Source organism: Vicia villosa, linkage group LG3, assembly GCF_029867415.1.
Source record: "Vicia villosa cultivar HV-30 ecotype Madison, WI linkage group LG3, Vvil1.0, whole genome shotgun sequence".
Lineage (NCBI taxonomy): Eukaryota > Viridiplantae > Streptophyta > Magnoliopsida > Fabales > Fabaceae > Vicia > Vicia villosa.
Genome location: NC_081182.1, coordinates 192478673 through 192499221, shown reverse-complemented (window position 1 = coordinate 192499221; position 20549 = coordinate 192478673). Strand labels below are relative to the sequence as shown.

The 20549-nt window shown below is 31.8% G+C and overlaps 1 pseudogene; it reads left to right on the top strand.

Annotated features, from left to right (window-relative positions):
* The first annotated feature begins 9814 nt into the window (after positions 1–9814).
* Positions 9815–19414, top strand: LOC131593182 (putative disease resistance RPP13-like protein 1; annotated as a pseudogene).
* The last annotated feature ends 1135 nt before the right edge of the window (positions 19415–20549 follow it).

Sequence of the window (20549 nt, the reverse complement as noted above, 5' to 3'; positions counted from 1 at the left end):
TTAATACTGACGGTGCTTCAGGGGGTACTCCTTTGGTAGCGGCTTGTGGTGGCATTTTTAGAAATCATAATGGAGACCTTTTAGGGAGTTTTTCTTGCAACCTTGGTCAGGAGAATGCGTTATTTGCGGAGCTTATGGGTGCTATCCTTGCTATGGAGCATGCTATTAATCATCATTGATCTAATCTTTGGCTAGAGACCGATTCCAAATTGGTTGTGATCGCTTTTAGTAAACCTTCTATGGTCCCATGGAAATTGAGGAATAGGTGGGATCACTGTAGGCATCAGTTGCAGCATGCTCATTTTATAGCCACCCATATTTACAGGGAAGAGAATAATTGTGCAAACAAATTAGCTAATTTAGGTTTAGTTAGTACTAACTATACATGGTGGGATGGTTTACATACCAATGTAGTTATGGATTTTAACAGAAACAAACTAGGTCTTCCTAATTTTATAATTTGTTAGGTTTGATGTTTTGGCCTTTGTCCCCCTCATTTTTGTACCTATTTTTTCTTTTATATATATTCTAAGTTGAGTGCCCTTTTGTGTTAAAAAAAAACGAAAAAAGAAATGGTCGAAGCCAACACCACATTCAATTTGATTATCATCTAAAAAAAATTAGAGAAAAGGAGAATGGATCTCCCCACGCACTGTTGCTTCTAAAAAAAAACATTTTCCCTTCATTAGATTATTTAGAGTAATTATATTTAAATTTATTTAGTTATTGTTTTTTTATTTAAATCTAAGTGTTTCTTTTAATCAACGAAAAATATCCAAAATATTATTAGAATTTAGATTTTATTAAATTTTATTTTTATATAAAAAATGCAAAAAAAATTATATTTAATTAATTAATTGTTTTCATTTTATATCAAAAATACCAAAAAATATTGTTTGTTTTATTTTCGCTTATTCCTTTGTTAGAATTTAATATAGATTTTTAGATTTATCAATATTTGTTCATTATTTTTCACCATTTTCTCCATATTTTATGCATTATTATTAACATTTTTTTGCGAGGTACTACACTCGAGGCTTTCGGATTATTCTCATGGACATTTACGAGTTACTTAATTTTGCACGCTAAATCGTTTTTAATTTCATTCGGTTGTTGTAATAATTTCTTATCCCCATTTTGGTAAATTGTAATCCCCCTCCCTGAAGCCATGTAATAGCGTAGGACTTTACATTCCGCACTTTAATCTTCTGTACATATTTAACTGTTAGATGTCTGGTAATAGGGTTGTATGACAAGATAAAACTGAACATAGCTAATAAATAATTCAAGATAAGATATATGAAATTAACACACTTGCACACTTACACCTCTAAGGTATCCTCTCTTTGTTGCCTTCTCGATTTAAATGGTCATGTCCCTCGAATGTAGAGGTACTTTAGCAAACGGTGACCCTCGAAAATATCATCATAGAAAGATCTTTGTCCCTCGATGTCCCTCGGAGTTGCCTACGGTAAAAGATCTTGTCCCTCGGAGTTCCTTCAGAAAATGATGATAGTCCCGCTAAATTGCTAAGGTATCTCTATTTGTTGTTTTCAATGACCATATATGACCCTTCCCTTGTCCCTTAAACATCCAATAGATAGGGCTACCTACCCACAAATGGTATGGTTAGTCCTATCCCCTAAAGAAAGTAATAAAGTATAGGAAAGACCAAACATTAGGGTAAGTTACTCCTAAATTGCTTGCTCAACAATAAAAAATAAAAAATGCTTTTCACACCACTTGGTTTTTCAAATAAAATTTCAAAACACTTCGCATACATCCTTAAGGACTGACACAGAGATCATTGCGAAGTTTTTCCTTACTATTGACACCTCTTTTTCAAAATACACATACACACTATGTTTTCAAGCTTTTCAAACAAAACAAAAATTAGCTAAGCAAATTAAGAGCCCGTAGATAACTACGGATGAAAAGGGTGCTAACACCTTCCCTTTTAATAACTTACCCCCCGAACCCAAATCTTTTTCTAAAAGGTCTTTCTTGTTCTTTTTACCTTTTCAATAATTGGATAAAATAAAAGTCGATGGCGACTCTAGCTTACCGTAACATTGTTTTGCAAAATAACAAAACTAAAAGTCAGTTCTCCCACCGTGTTACAGAACTGACGACTCTGCAGGGGAGTATACTTAAAAAAGAGGGGTTACCTTAGAGCTTAGATCACTTAAATGTTTTCAATTGTTTGCTTTATTCTTCAAGGGAGTTTCGGTTTTTGAATGGAAAATGCACTATGCCAAATTTGTCTTTTAGCAGCACCCCTACGAAAGCGCTTTTAGGAAAAAACGCTGGTATTGGTTTCGCTAAAAACAAAATTAAAAAACACGCAAAAAAAGCGCTCTTATAGGGGGGATTACGAAAGCGCTTTCAAAAAGCGCTGGTAAAGGCATATATACGAAAGCGCTTTTCAAAAGCGCTCTTATATGGGGCTATGAAAGCGCTTTTAAAAGCGCTGCTATAGGTGTAAGGTTGCGAAAGCGCTTTTACCCTAAAAAGCGTTGGTAAAGGCATGGGTACGAAGGCGCTTTTCAAAAGCGCTGTCATAACCTTTTTAAAATTAAAATTTTTAAAAACAAAATTATTCTAATGCGTTTCATAATCCCTAATTCCTCTTTCTCTGCCATCGCTGCCCAGAAACTGCAAACTCAGAAAATACGCTGAAGAAGACGAAAACCTCACCTCAAAACCTTACCTCATCCTCAAAACCTCAGCACTTAACCTCCATAAAAATACCATCCACAACTCACGCCCAGAAGACGAAGACGAAGAAGAAGTCGAGAACGCTGAAGAAGAATCGCTGAAGAAGAGAAGAAGAAGGAGGTACCTGATTTAAAGGTTTTTCCATTTTCATGTTGTCTTCATTTACGATTGTATCACTGTGTAACCTGTATGCTCTGATTCTGATTTAATGAAACTTGGTGTTATTTAGGGATTGACTAGGACTAGGGTTTATAGTTCTTGAATGATTGTTGCGGTATTTCTGTTTTTGACATTTGAAAGATTGAACATTGTTGAGAGAAATCGCGAGTGAGAATCCATGATGAGAGAAAGAAATCGAGAGAGATGGTCTTTGCAAATTGTTGTGCCTAATGAGGAATATTCAATTATGGAGGTTGTTGTTGTTGAACGAATTTGAATGAGAGGTAGAATTGCGTTGATATTCATATTGATGTTGAACACTAATTGTTGAGATTGATATTGCTAGAAATTCATATTTGTTGTTGTGGATTCTTGAAACTTAATGCTTGTTGTGCTTAATTGATGATAGAAATTAAAGTGTTGTTGTTCATTCTTGAGGATTAAGGGTGGGGATGTTCATTTAATCACGCATGTTGAATTGTTGTTAATATCAAATGGTGATTATATTGGTTGATTGATGCGGTTCAAATTCTTGAATACGGAGTAATGCATCATTTGTATGGCCTCATTTTTTCTTAAGATTGACATATTTTTTAAGCTATGGAGTATGGCCTCATTTTTATGTATACTCACATTAATGCACTACTTATGCTATTACAGATAGTTCAAGTATCATTTGTATATAAACTAATTAGTGGTAGAGTCGGTTTTTATTGTATGAAATTTTTTTATAATAGAAGTTTTCTTTCCTTTGAATTAGCAGCGTTTCCCGCCTAGTTCGGCGTACAACGCTCAATCTCTACGTTTTCTTGAGTTCGGTAAAATCCGAGGTAAATTTCTTTCTCAAATTACTGGTATTGTGATGAATTTGTCTAAAATTGCATGAATATATATGTTGCGTTTTATTACTCAAGTTATATGATCTTTAGGTATCTTCTCGGGGGTCACAACAAGTGACGCAGCAAGTTCGTAGCGTACCACCCAAGGAAAAGGGTCCTCCGAAGCCAGGGGCAAAAAGAGGTGGTGCTTTTGTGCCTCGATACCGGCAGACGCTCGGAACACTTTTTGATATGTCAGATTTGACGGATGGTGCTTTCCGTGAAATTAATATGGATGAAGCTATCTTTGGTATTGAATTCCTAGAAAATATTGCACTAGATGACATGCATGAGATTTTTTCGCATGACCAACTAGGCGTCAATAATGTTCACTCATACATCCGGTAATCCGATGAATATTTTATTTAATTAGTTGAACAATTTATTTACACATTTCAATGAAAATAATCTAATGTTTATTATGTTTTTATTTAAGGTCTTTGTATGACAAAGTGTTGCGCGGGACTGAATTGTCAAACATCTTCCGTTTCGTGTCTTCCGCCCATTGCAGCGGACAGACAATTGCTACAGAACCGGAATCAGTTAGACATCGCTTAGTCGATAGATTCCTGACCACCGGCAATACAGAAAGTCTGTTTCTTTGGGCGTATAATACCCGACCAGTATGGTTAGTTTCTCAATCTTGGTTCATCTAATCTTTGTTTCTTTTGCGTAGCAAAATTTTCATATAAACTTTTGTTTTAATTTATAGAGCACACTGGTTGTTGCTTGCTATCAACCCTATAAGAGAAGTGGTATATTTTCTAAATTCGGTAGATGGTGAGTGGACCAATTATCCGGCTATGAAGTCAATGATTGATACATAAGTGGGATCGTTCTAAATATTCGTGTATATTTATATATTTAATTATTTGTGAGATTGATCTAAATATATGCTTTTATATTTTTGTTAGATCAATACAAGTGTTCCGGAGTCAAAGAGACGCACATGTATCCTGGACTAAATCAAACAACATTACTTGGATCAAAGTGCAGGTACATTAATTTTCACAATTTTGCTTATAATAGTTATGCTACTTGATAAAACAAGACAACTATAAAATCTTATTTGTTTTTCTATGTAGTGTCCGTAACAACGAAACAGTTCTGATTGCGGATACTTTGTTTTGAGGTTTATGAAAGAAATCATTCAAACGAATCAATTAGAGATTCCAATCACGGTATGGATTAATAACTTAAGATAATTTCTTATAATTTATTACATTTAACTAAATTATATCATTCATATTATGTTTTTGTTATGTAGTACTTTGATGACTTCTATGCTGCTTCTTACACGAGACTTAAGTTGGAAGAAATCAAAGAGGAATTGTGTCAATTTTATATTCAGCAACTATTCATATAGGTATGAATACATTATTGTGTGAAAAGTTTTATGAATACATTATTTTGATAATGACTTTGTGTTTGAGTTTCTTTGGTGGATGTTGGTTCATTTTGCTTAATATTAGTTGACGATGATGACGTTGTTATATGAATCAAGTTTGTTTTTGTTGTTGTTAAGTGGTGCTGATAGTTTGATTTGAGACTGGATTGATGACACATTACATTGGTGGATTGAGTTGCAAATCACATGAAATTGTTGCTAATAATATTGTTGATGTTACTGAATGACAATTTGTTTTCTTGGAAGATTTGAAGTATAGATGCTGGAGCCTTTAATTGACCGTGTTGTTCTTTTCATACTTTGCAGGACCAGGATCGTGCTCGTCGGATTTTTTTACATTTCGGGCTTATATTCAAATTTAGTTATTGTTAGAGATGAGTTAGTTATATGTATCTGATTTAGTTTGTTTGACATGAGTTAGTTACATGTGAATTGAACTATAATGGTGTATATATATTATTTTGGATTATAATGGTATTATATTAGTGTATATACCTATGGTTGAAAATATTACAGGTTGAAAATATATTACATGTCTAAAATAAATATAGGTTGAAAATATTATAGGTTGAAAATATATTACAGGTCGAAAATATTACAGGTTGATAATAAATATAAATTACAGTTCGACTGGGAGGCTTAAATTACAGGTTGCACTTTAAAATACTGCATTTAGCAACGACAGTGCTTTCAAAAAAGCTCTTAAAGGGCTACCTACGAAAGCGCTTTATAACTAAAAGCGCTGCCTAAGATAAAAAAAAACATAAAAGATAAAAAAAGTGCAACCTACGAAAGCGCTTTTGGAAAAAGCGCTGCTATAGGGGGGGCTACGAGAGCGCTTTTCTGGATAAAAGCGCTGCTATATGGGAGGCTACGAGAGCGCTTTTCTGGAAAAAGCGCTTCTATAGGGGGGGCTACGAGATCACTTTTCTTGAAAAAGCGCTGCTATAGGGGGAGATACGAGAGCGCTTTTCTGGAAAAAGTGCTGCTATAGGGGGGGCTACGAGAGCGCTTTTGGAGTTTCAAAAGCGCTGCCGTTACCTACGGCAGCGCTGACTTTGGCAGCGCTTTTAAGCGCTCTAAAAGCCCAAAAAAAGCGCTTTAGAAGCCCTTGCAAGTTGTAGTGATGAGTCCTATACCCGGATTCGAGTGCACCTTAAGATAAAAAGTGGCATAGTCACGGCGACCTCCCTTGTGCATGCTTGGGATTGGTCAATATGAGAGTTCACGCTTAAGTTAGGCCTCCATGGTTGTGTGCATACTTCTCTTGTATGAGGGAGGTTCATGTAGATACCTCGGGTGCGTCGGAGCTTAAAGAACTTTAGTTACCCCATTAACCCATCTTGGCCTTTAGGAACATAGTGGGAGGACTACTCTTGATGTATGTTGAGTTATAGTCGCTACCCGATACTACAACTCAGATAGGTTCTTTCTTAAGGTATCATTGCATGGTATGTATGTATCATGTTCGAGGGTACTTTAGAGGGGCTGATCATTCTGAGTAACCTTTAGAACCCTATTACTAATTTCATTCTTATCCTTAAAAGTACCTTTGGGGAAGGGTAGTTACCTGGTCATACTCCATGCAAGCTATAAACCTAAGGCTACTTGTGTGAATTGTTTGTATTCATTATCTAACGACTTGACTTCCTTACAAGTTTTGTTTGTACTCTAACAACTTTAACTCTTTGCAGGATTTACTTGTCCTTATCACCTTATACTTTTACTTGATACATGGCATCTGCATACCATCTTGTCATCATATAGCATGTTAAACCTTTTCAAGGATCTTAGGGATTTATGACGCACAATTCCAAGATGTTGTTATGGAAGGATTATACAAAGCCAAACTTCAAACTCAAAAGTACAATATCCTGAATCAGAGGCTGTGACCCACTTGATATGGTGATCTTGATTCTTGTAGAAGGATGTTCAAAGATGAAAATCGAAGTTCTTCAGACAAAGCTGCAACCAAATTTAATGTTAATGTTGCAAACTAGATTCCATAAAGATCCTTGAAAACACTGCATATACATATTATATCACAATATTGCATAGCAGGTTCCCACAACAAGTTTCTCATCCTCTCTCGCTGTTTAAGCTCAGAATGCCCAACTCCAAAAATTGGTTCTGAATTTGTCCAAAGGGTAAAATGATTTATTTTCCTCTAGCCGATGCCTTCAAACTTAAAAATACAATATCCTGAATCAGAGTTCGTGACCCACTTGATATGGAGAGCTTGATTCTTACAGAATGACGTCCAAAGGTTCAGATATTAACGCTTGGTTTATTTTCCACTCTGGGGCACTTGACCATTCGATCGGTGATTGTCAGCCATTCAGAGACAAGGTTCAAAACTTGATTTATGCAAAGGCTATTACATTCACACCTGCAGGCCATATTTGAAGTTCTCCTTTGACTCAACGGATTTTCGGAAGCAATAAGTCCATACGGAGAGAATCTCCTCAATGTTGGCTCGTAATCTTTCTTGTTTCGTTCAATACTATTTGCATGCAAAACTTGTTTGTTTTTGAACTATAATAATAATGCATTGGATATGTTTGTCTTGAAAAAATCCATTCGCTTTTGCTCTTAGATGCTTTTCTTCGCGTGTGATACTTAACTCTTTCTACACAAAGCATGACAACTCTGTGGGGAGGATGATGAACATAAAACCATCACCACAAACAGTATGCTTTCGAGTAAAACCCTATTGGTGATGTACAAACATTGTTTCAAATCCCCAAATACTATATATAAGGGAGTGCAACCCTCGTTAACTCCTTTGAGCCTTGAAGCAGAAGTTTCTTTTCTATACAAAAAAACCCTCACATTTAACCCAGGGGCAGGGTAGTGTTCAGTTAACCTGATTGAGCGTTCAAAATTCATCAGGAGCACGCATCTAAGGATACAACAATGGTTATTCTTCAAAAGGTTGAGGAAAGTCAATACATCAATGGTTATCCCTCGTCAACCAAGAAATGAGGCAGTCACAATCTTTCCAATGTATCGAAGACGTCTTAGGATCATACGATTTATTCAAAAAGAAAAGAATAAATCGGAAAAAAAAAGAAGAAAAGAAGGCCCACTAAGTCAACAAACTTGAAAACAAGTGACTTAGGAAAAAATTAGGGCATCTTGCTGGACTGCAAATCTGACACTCAAAAGAATTTGTCCAGGCAAAAGTTTGGGAAAAATGAAAAAACCTGAAAAGAAAGGATTCCGAAACAAAAAGATTCTTAACTAAAAAACAAAGTCGTGTGGTCAGACACCAAATACGAAAGGTAAAGTGACTGCCATGTTCGAACACCTCACCGATTCCTCAATCGTCTCAAACTCCTCTTGAAGGATGAATGCTCGCATCGAGTTAAGTGAACTTAGGTTGGAGAACATCACGAAGGGGGTGGGGCACCAATAAGATTTTGAGCCTAAAAATCTTTTTTTCTAAAAACTGTGAACCTGACCACGTTACAACCCTCAAAAGTCCTAATTGAAGCTGGGTAAATTCGAAAGCATACTGTAACGAAAATACGGTAAACTGACTCCTAAGAGTTTTGCTAAAACACTTGAGTTAGTATCACACTACCTTTCACAAGAAAATCGATGTTTTGACATCCTTTCAAAAAGTTTCTTTTAAACTTCAAGACAAACAAGAACTTTGAATTAGAATTATATTTCTCATAATAAACATTCTTTGCATATGAATAAGTGTTTGACATCAGGAAAGTTTCCATCATGAATTTCAGATGAAAAATTTAAGTTGTCTTCAGAACTTCGTTGAGTTCGAGTGAGAATATCTCAAATTCTGATCACCCTCAGGAGCACAAAAGTAGTTGGATACTCCGGTGAGTAATAGTTCAGTCAATCTGGGACAATCAGGTCAAGATTCGAAGAATCTCTCAAAAGCATTGAATAATCAGGGGCATTCACCCAAGCACAGTTGAAACTACTTCCAACCCTGATCAATCAGGGGCATTATTCCTAAGTTCATGATACTGGGGCATGTTACTTATGATAGCACAAATCTCAGAAAGTCCTTCCGACGGACAAAGTTGCTTCAGAAGTGCACCGAAAAGTAGAAATATCTCCTGCGCCTGACTCAGTTGGCTAAAGGCTGTTGGTACGTGAATTGGTTCGTGTTGGCAGTCGATTCATTTACCATTTCTTAAAGATTGTGAAGACTCACACAACACATTTTCTTTTGCTATCTGATTTCGTTCTTGTATGCAGGTTCGCTTGGTAGTGGATGTGTTGTGTTTGTTTTTAATTTTTTTTCGACCATTTTTTTTATAAGTGTATTATGTATGGAATACTGAGTTCTTTTGAATTATTTTAAATGTATAACCAACGCTACTTCAAAAGAAATTAAACATTTTAGAATCATTATACAACCAATTCTACACCTAAAATTGTTTTTCATCTTTCAAAAGACAAACTAAACATTCACGTAGATGCTTTTTCAAATACTGTATCAGAAAGTAAGCAAGTCTTCTACGCGGCTTAAGGTAGTCAAGAAACTATACTTTATGGCAGTGGCACATGCAATGCACATACTCAGTTATCAATGAAAAACAAAGTTTAATAATTATATACTCACTCCAATACAACTTGCATCTTGATTTCTATCACATTTCTTTGAGCTTTCTTGGAAGTTTCATTTTTCAATTTGTTTTAGATTAAATATCAATCTCTTGTTGGGTGTGGGAAAGACATTCACTTTTCTGTTTCTCTCATCCATTTCCGACTCCAACTTCCCAATACTTTTCTGCCTCTTATATTTTCTTAGTTAAGAGATCTTATTCCCAAGTTTATTTGTTTCCACAAGCACTCTCCATCAAGTAATTTCTCTCTTTCATTTGGATATCTTATTATCAACTTTTTGTAGTATATTTCTGAATCTTACTCCAATTTTTATATTTACTTTCAGGTTTTTTTTTCGGGAGATTATAGTCTCAATTTGTTTACTCACATATTTTACAGGTAATATCTTTATCCCCTCTTAAATATATGTTTTACTTTCTTTAACTGAAAATTTTCTACTTTTATTTGGATCTACAACCAAACTTAGTTTTAAGTTAATTGATTTACCTTCCTTAATTTTCAGCTTCTTTTAGATATGATATCATTTTTTAATTTTATGTTCACCCTTAGATTCTTTTTCATTGGAAATTTTAATAGAGATTAATTGTTATGCACCAATGAAGGTGTAAATTGTTTTAATAAAGATATAAAGATTAAATACATTTATCAATCGATAGTTTGTCCAGTAGTGATTGGTGTTGGACTTAGTAGGGAGAACTACAATTTGATCCCCGCAACTGCGATCTGGAGGAGGCTAGATCCACTTGATGCTAGAATTGACCCCACAACTACGATCTAAAGGGGGCTGGACCCACTTGATGTTAGAAACCACCGATTTAGTCCGATTCGGGGGCGAGTTCTGACATCAAGTGGTTCCATCTCCCTCCCGATCGCAGTTACAGAGGATCGAACCGTGGTTCTCCCTACTAAGTCCAGCGCCAATACACTTACAATTTTATTTGAAGTTGAACACTTACTATCCTCACATCTCAAATGGTATATTAATATTTGTAAATAAATTCTAATTAGTATTACCATTAAATTTAGTTTCTTTTATTACTATTAATTTTTGTTTCTTTTATTAATATTATTTTTTTTCAATGGTCATATATTTGTACTCATCATATTATATGTTAAAATTTCAAAAATTATTCTTAAATCATTTTGAATATTTTTTAAATATAATTCAATTTTAATTTTTTTTTTTGAAAAAAATTAAAAGAAATATATTCAAGAAAAAAATTTCAGTACCATAAACTAACTACTAAAAAAATTACAATATAAAAAAATAAAACTTTAAGTATGAGTTGTATAAACATTTGATTTAAAGTCATAAATAAAATATTTTTATTTAATTTTTTTAGTCAAAATCAAGAATTAAACTTGATACAACAATAAATTGTTATCATGTCATTCTATCATATATTTTTTATATCATCTATAATTTTACTTATATTCACCAATATATTAGAACTTTTATTATTTCAATTATCATTATTATTGATCTAAATGTTATGAGAATTCGTTATTAAATTATAATCCAAAAAATAAAAATAAGTTACAATATATATTTTGAAAATAAACTAATTTATTTCATGCCAATCGTTTTAATCTTATTTAAATAAAAATTACATACTCATATTAACCTAAAAATTGCAAATAAGAAAAAACCTATATGTATTAGATAATTTATTATGACAATCACTAAAATGACATTAATATTTTTCTATAATACAATTAGAACAACATGTATCATGACTATACCAAAATATGTAATTATTATCATTCTCATTTTTTACTCAATAAAATATATTGACAAATGCGACAAATTTTTTATATTCATAATTTTTTTTAAAGTCCTTTGAAGATCTTCAAAAATTAAGTAAATAAATTAAATCAAATACGTATCTCTCTTAAATATTTTGATTAAAGACATATACTTAGTTGAGTTTCTATTTTTCACATGATTCTCAAATAGTAAAATTACAATAGTAGTACCAATATAATTGTTTTTCTTCTTTTCATTCACAAAAATTGTTACATTCAAATTAAGCTAGAAAAAAAAAAGAGAAAAGTGCATAAGTAGATAACATAATACTATATTTATTATAAAAAAATAATTACAAAATAATACAACTAAAATATTTACATAATTAATATAATAGAGAAAATTTAAATCCTAAGTCTACTACATAAATCAAAGAATAACAACAATAAAAAAAATATATTGTTACAAAATTTAAAAATTATGTACCTTATCAACATTATTTGAATAGAAGAATGAAGATTTACAATAAAAAATACAAAATAAAGTATAGCTAAAATATAGATAATAGTTAAAACATAAGTAAGAATGAGAAAAATAATCTAAAGTATCAAATGTTTAAAGAGAATAACGAAGACTTAGCCAAAAATATCTAGTATAAATATGTAAAATTACTTCCTCAAATATGTATTTATATATACAAAAGTAGTTATTAAAAATAAAATAACTCTTATCAAAAGTTGTAACTCACAATTTTACTAATTAAAATTATTAATAATTAATATCATTTTAGTGAGATTTAAAAGTATAATATACAATTTTACTAATTAAATTTATTATTAATTAATGGTAGTTTTAGTGAGTCACTGAGTAGTTATGGGATATGAAAAAAAAATTAAAAGTTGGTGCAATAAAGAGTAAAAATTATTATTCATATAAAATTGATATTTGTCTTAAATGGTTATATTTAAAAAATGATTTTTTCTTAACTATAATAATTTTTTAGTGTTGCAAATAGTGAATATTTATAGAATATATTTTAGTGTCGTATTAAATTAACGATTTTGAAAATGTTTAATATTATTTTTTAACTAAGGTTTTATATGAACAATTTATTTGTTTTTAATTTATAAAGTTATAAATAACGTAAGTTGAAGAAATATCTCAATGCAATTATAATCAATATTTTATTACAATTGTATTAAGATGTTAAATTATTAAATTTTAATACTTATTTGAAAAAATTTAATATTTATTTTTTAGCTAAGGTTTTATATGAACAATTTGTTTGTTTTTACTTTATAATGTTATAAACAACGTAAGTTGAATAAATATATCAAAGTAATTATAATAAATTTTTGAGTTTACAATGTCAAAATGTAACATTTTAAATTATTAAATTATAATTTTTTTAAATCAAATATCATTTTAAATATTTATTTATAAAAATTATATACAAATAGAATATAAAAGAGTGTAAATCTTTTAACATTTTTCTTCTAGCTAAGGTTTTTTAAGAACAATTTGTTCACTTTAATTTTTCTTCTTAGTTAACTTTATTCGCTTTTTTTTTTAGAAAAAATTGTAATACTACAAAATAAGGAAAAAAAAAACTATTTATAAGATTTTAATTTTTAATTTTTTTATTATCATAATGATTTATTTAAATTTTAGTAGAATAACAATTAATAAATATTGTAACTGATAATTTTAATATTTAATTTTTTTATTTATCAATTAATGAGTTAATGGTTATAGTTTTTTTTTTTTTTTAGAAAATGAGTGGTTAAAGTTAAACTAAAAAATACTTATATTTAAATAAATTCATAAAATATTTCAAGTAATATAATCAATATGGGAAAAATAATAATTTATAGAATTTTTATTTTTATTTTCTTTTGATTGTTATAATGATTTATTAAACAAATTTAGTAGAATAATACTCAATAAATATTGTAACTGATAATTTTCATATTTAAATTTTTTTTATTAATACAATTATTGAGTTATTTGTTATAGTTTATTTTAGAAAATGAGTGGTCATAGTTAAACTTAAAAATAATATAAATTTTTAATTTTTAATAAATTAAGGAAATATATCAAGTAATTTTAATCAATATTTTAATTATTTATAAACAAAACAATCATCTTTTATTTTGAGAACAAAAATATCACTTTTAGTAAATAGTGAATATTTAAAAAAATATATTTTTGTTCCGTATAAAATTTAGAATTATGAAATCTTTTAATATCTTTTGTTAGCTAAGATTTTATATGAAAAATTCGATTATTTTTAATTTATTGAATTATAAATAATGTAATTTGAAGAAATATTCAAATGCAATTATAATAAATATTATATGTAAGTAAAATGTATTTTTTTTTTAAATAATGAATTGTTCTGTTTAGATAAAAAAAAAGGGAAGACTTTTAAATTAGAAGATTTTCGTGAGGATGACATATAAGCATGAGATCAGGGTTTTGTCTAGGGCTGTCTTTGTGATAATCTTACATTTATATTCAGTAGATTATGGAAATTATTTAAGCATGAGATTAGAGTTTTGTCTAGGATTGTCCTCGTGACAATCTTAGATTTAATACAGATTTATATTAAATATTAGATTTATATTAAGTAGATTATAAAAATTATTTGTCAACAATGTACATTGATTTACTAGTGAAAACATAAAATGTGACTTAATGTTCGATTGAAATTGTGTATTCAACTACATATTCAACTATTAGGGTTTTTACTGCAAGTTTTTTTCAACTACATATTCAAATTTTCTATTTTTTGACGTCTTGAATAAAAATATTTTACTAGTTTTTCAACAATATACTTTACAAAATATATAGCACCATCAATATCTTATAATTATTCATTAAATATTTATCATTTAGTTTTCCTTCATAAGACAATATGTTACCATTTTGTGCTTGCATGAGTTACAAAGTTGTGGTTTCAATTTTTCTTCTTCTTTTGACTCTCCAGTTTTAAGAAAAAATTAAGTTTTAAAATCTGTAATTCAACTTAAATTTAAATTCTCTTAAACAATTCGTGTTTAATGAATATTCTATAATTACTATCAAGGATTTAGAAAATGGTCTGTGATTGCGAATACGGCTGCGACAAAATGATATCGGAGTCTTCCAATACCATTATCACCGTTATAAGATTGAGAAAAAAATCGCAGCGGAAACGTCATTATGACCATGACAAAACGCTATTACGTTCACGAAACACCTTTACAATAGTTTATACATTGTTATTGACGAAATTTTTTATTCTAAAAATATAAATCAAATGGCTTTTATTTGAATCAAAATATTGAAATTTTTAACTAATATTTATTTTATTATACAAATGGAATCACACTGCTTTTACTGTATAACTTACAAATAGTATTATTGTACAATGCTGTGAGAAATTCAAACTGCGACGACAGTTATTTGCAACCCAACACTTATACCGATCAAAATCGCAAAATTTACAACGCAACTGCGACCGTTTTTTAAAGCCTTGATTATTATATCGGATACAATGAGCCAAGAGTACATAACATATTAGCAAAATTCTAAATATAATAAATTGTCATGATTAAATAATTTTAATATTGTATAAAAGGGGAATTGGCCTGTCTTATGAAAACAGAGAAATCACTCCTACTCTATACTTTTTTTATTTTGAATAAAAATGTTGATTTTTAAAAGAGTTAATAGTAATTCACCACTGTAATGTTAGCGAATTTTGTTTTTTCCCCTTCCCTACCTTTTGGAAACGGTTTTTTCAAAAAAACTGTTGCCAAAACTTACTTTTGACAACGGTGGGGGTAAACCGAAAATCGCTCATATTACAAGGATAAATTACTATTAACCCTTTTTAAAAATAGAATAGTGATGACGAAATATAAAGTCACAAATGATTTTGTTGTTTGCAATGAAGATAGTCTTATTTTTATATATATATATATATATATATATATATATATATATATATATATATATATATATATATATATATTACTATAAGAGCATTAATCAAATAAATAATTATTTTTAATATATGTTTAGGAGTTTACACTTTATGTAGTATATATGTTTTAAGTGATTGACTGTATTTCAACAATGCTTAGAAGATAGTTCCTGTTCCATTATGCTCAGTAGAAGATAACATATTATCATTTTATAGGTAGCCATGGCAGAACTGATGGTTGCAGGAGCATTTCTTACACCTGTTATTCAAGTAATTGTTGAGAGGGTTGCCTCAGGAGATTACAAAGACCTCTTCAATAGACGGTTGGTGAATAAATTTGAAATCACATTGAATTCTATCAATCAAGTGCTTGATGATGCAGAGAGAAGGCAATACCAAAACCAAAATGTGAAGATTTGGCTTGATCATATAAAACATGAGGTATATGAAGTAGATCAACTGTTGGATGAGATTGCTACAAGTGTACAACAAAAAAGCAAGGTTAAACACTTTTTTTCATCTCTGACTAATCAGTTTGAATCTAGGATGAAAGACTTGCTAGATAAGCTAGAACATCTTTTAAAGCAAAATGATGTGTTGGGATTGAAAGAAGGAATATATGCTCATAATGAATTTTCACAAGGAGTGCCAACGACGTCTTTGGTGGATGAATCTAGCAAATATGGTAGACATGGTGAAAAAGAGGAAATTATCAAATTCTTACTTTTAGACTATATTAGTAGTAGCAGCAACCAAGTACCAATAATTAGCATAGTTGGTCTTGGTGGGATGGGTAAGACCACACTTGCTCAGCTTGTCTACAATGACCACATGGTGCAAAAGAACTTTGATCTTAAAGCTTGGGTCTATGTTTCAGAATCATTTGATGTTATTAGACTCACTAAAGCAATTCTCGAGTCGTTCGGTTCTTCACCAAACACTGAAAACCTAGATTCACTGCAATGTCAATTGCAACAGAAGATTGCAGGACAGAAATGTTTGCTAGTTCTAGATGATATTTGGAAAGTAAACTGGGAAAGTTGTGAGAAGTTACTAATTTCCTTTAACGAAGGATCTTTTGGAAGTAAGATTATTGTGACAACACGAAATAAGGAGAACGCATTAGCCATGGAATCTGAGTTATTTGAATTAATTCAATTGGGGGAGAGTGATTCTTGGAGTTTATTTGAGAGGCATGCTTTTCCCGGCAAAAAAGGGAGTGAATATCCAGATCTTGAACCAATTGGAAAGAGGATTGTAGGCAAGTGTGGAGGGCTTCCATTAGCAGTGATAACAATGGGGAAACTCTTGAGAGCAAAATTCTCTCAAAGGAAATGGATTGAAATATTGGAGAATGATATGTGGGATTTATCAGGGAAAGACAGTGGCATAAATCCAGTATTGAGATTGGGTTACCATAATCTTCCTTCCAATTTGAAGCCTTGTTTTGCATATTGTTCCATATTTCCCACGGGATATAAGTTTGACAAGAGCAAGTTAATCGAAATGTGGATGGCAAATGGTTTGTTGAATTCCTACAACAGCTACAAAAGTAAAGAAGAGTTGGGTAGTGAGTTATTTGATGATCTTGAGTCAATTTCATTTTTCCAAAGATCCCTAGATTTTGGTGGTTGTTTTATCATGCATGATCTTGTCAATGACTTGGCAAAATCAGTGTCTCATAAGTTTTGCTTACAGGTGGAGGATGATAAGTTGCAAGATATAACTGAAAGGACACGCCACATTTCGTGTTGTCTTAAGTTGATAGATGGTGATAGAACGTTAAATGAGATTTATAAAATTAAGGGATTACACAGCTTGTTGGTAGAACCACCAAAATTCAAGATAAGCAACAATGTGCAATGTGATATATTTTCAAAACTAAAATATTTGCGGATGTTGTCATTTCCTGGTCGTAGGTATTTAATCAGAGAGATAAAGCTAGCAGATGAGATAGGCAATTTAAAGTTTTTGCGCTATCTAGACTTGTCTTGGACAAGTATTAAAAAGTTGCCTGATTCTATTTGCCTGATAAGTTGCCTGAATTTCCTTTAAATTTTTGTAAACTTGACCGTTTACGCCATCTTAAACTAGAAGGAACTCCAATAAAGAAGATGCCAAAGAACCTAAGGAAACTAAATCATCTACAAACTTTGATTAAGTTTGTTGTGGGAGAGTCGAGTGGGTCTGATATTGAGGAGTTAGAAAGTCTCAATCTTCTTCAAGGAAAACTTTGTCTCTCGGGATTGAATAATGTCACTAATCCAACACATGCCGTAAAGAGCCATTTGCAAGATAAGAAGTTTTTAGAAGAAATACATATGATATTTGATGGTTCAGTAGTGGAAAGCAATGTTTCTGTCTTGGAGGCCCTTCAACCAAATAATAATCTGAAGAGGCTCACCATTAAGAACTACAATGGCAACATGTTTCCAACTTGGTTAAGGGGTTGTGATTTACCCAACTTAATATCTCTTAAACTTAAGAACTGTAATGGAATAAAGATCTTCAGCAATAACTCTGGAAATGTTCCGTTCAAGTTCCTTGAAGTTTTGGAATTTGACTGCATGTTTGAATGGGAGGAATGGTTATGTAACGAAGGGTTTCCTCGGCTTAAAGAGCTTTATATAACTGATTGTCCCAAATTGAAAAGGGCACTGCCTCAACACCTTCCTTCATTACATAAATTGGAGATTAGTGGTTGCAACATGCTGGACGTTTCAATTCCCAATTATGATAAAATCATAGAGTTGAATCTATGGAATTGTAAGCGGATTTTTATAAATGAGTTGTCATCCAGCTTGAAAGAGTTCAGCCTTTATGAAATTCAGTACGTTGAGTTCTCCATGGATCATTTAATCAACAATCCCAGTCTAGAAGTGTTGGAGTTGGATTTCAAGGACTTTGTAAAATGTCCCTCGTTGGATTTGAGTTGTTATAATTCTCTTTCTAGTCTTTCAATAACAGGATGGAAGTTCTCCTCCTTGCCTTTTGCATTACACTTGTTCACCAATCTTGATGCTCTAAAGTTGTCTGATTTTCCAGAGCTGGAATCTTTTACTATGCGAGGTTGGCCTTCCAACTTGAGCAGCCTTACAATATCTAATTGTCCTAAATTGATAGCTTCGAGAGAGGAGTGGGATTTTCTCCACCTCAAATCTCTCGAGTATCTACATATTGTTAACTGCCCTAGTCTTGAGGGCTTGCCAGAGGAGTGGGATTCTCTTGATTATTTGGGTATTAAAGATTGTCCATTAGTTAAGGAGAAGTACCAAAAGGAGGGAGGAGAGCGTTGGCATACAATTAGTCACATCCCTGAAGTGGTGATTGACCTTGTTTTTCAGAAGTAGATTGAGCAGTAGAAATGAGGTGTTTGTCACAGGCAAGTAAAATCTTAGTGTTCATTTTTTCTTAATTTTTAATTGGGCGTATCCATTATAATAACGCTGTATTTCATATTGAACAGTGGCAAGTCTACCTGAAGCTCAAAGATCTTGCAGACCAAGACATACCATTGCCATCATCATCAAGAAGCATGACCAGTTTCCTAATCTTTTCATCAATTCAAAAGTAAGAGTAAATAAATAAAAATATGGATCTATTTTTAACTAGCTATATTTATTTATGAATGTATTTTATGAGTTTTTGTGAACTGAGTACTACTGATAAAGAAGGTGCTTTTTGGCAGCTATTTATAGACTTGATATTGTATTTATTTTATTGATTAAATTCAAAAAAATTCATTTTATTCCCTCTGGCTGCTTCTGATTTTGTAACCAAATCTACAACATGGACATAACAACACTATTATTGGAATTGGATTTCAAGTACTGTTTAGAATGTCCCTCATTTGATTTTGGTTCTTAGAATTCTCTTTTTACTCTTTCAATAATAAGATGGCAGTCCTCCTCCTTGCCTTTTGCACTACACTTGTTCACCAATCTTGAATATCTAGACATTCGTGATTGTCCAGAATTAGAATGTTTTCCTATGGGAGGTTTCCCTTCCAACTTGATCACACTTGAAATATTTACTTGTCCTAAATTGATAGTTTCTAGAGGGGAGTGGGATTTTCTCCATCTCAAATCTCTCAAGTATCTATCTATTTACAGCTGCCCTAATCTTGAGCATTCGCCAGAGGAGAGTCTACCCAACTCGCTAATAATGCTGGCCATTAGTGATTGTCCATTACTTAAGGAGAAGTACAAAGTGGAAGGAGGAGAGGGTTATGTGGAGATTGACGGGATTGAGCAGTTGAAATGAGGTGTTTGTCACAGGCAAGTACAACCCATGTGTTCATTTTTCCTTATTTTTTTATTTGGCACAATAACAAACTCTGCATTTCATGTTGAACAGTGACAAGTCTACCTGAAGCTTACAAATTTTGCAGACCAAGACATTCCATTGCTATCATCAAGAAGCATGATCAGTTTCCAAATCTTTTCATCTATGGATTTTAACTATTTTCAATTATTCTGTAGTTAATAAGAGTCTGTATTTCTCTTTTCTGTGGTGTGCATTATGTCTATCTACAAAACATTGAGACTGGATACAACAATTTTCTTATTCTGCTATTGCTCTTCATCGCAAGTTATTGAAAACCTATTTATATACTAATTTTTAGGAAAATTGTTTGGAAGTTGGATGTTCCAGAGCAAGTTTGCTGCTTTGCGTGGCAGCTTCTTCATGGTAATTCATTGCCTGCGTGTTTGTTTTGTATCGATGAGGAGGAAATAATTTTACACGCGCTTCGAGATTGTACCAAAGCTATAGATTGGGCTATATGGAGCTTAAATAATGATGCTGCGGGAAGTGAAAAAGCACTCCCTTGGAAGTGTCTGCGGGTGATTTCATGGCAATAGAGTTTAGGTGATGCACTTTTGCTATCAAATAATGATTTGAATATTTCATCTCACTTTCCAAATCCTACTGAGTAATAATGTTGTGACACATATTAATTTTCATATTAATTTTCACTCACGTGTTTTAGAGAGAGAAAGTCTCACATCTCTCTAAAACTTAACGTGCTTCTCTCCTCTAACTCTTCTAGGGTTTGGAGGCGCCCCT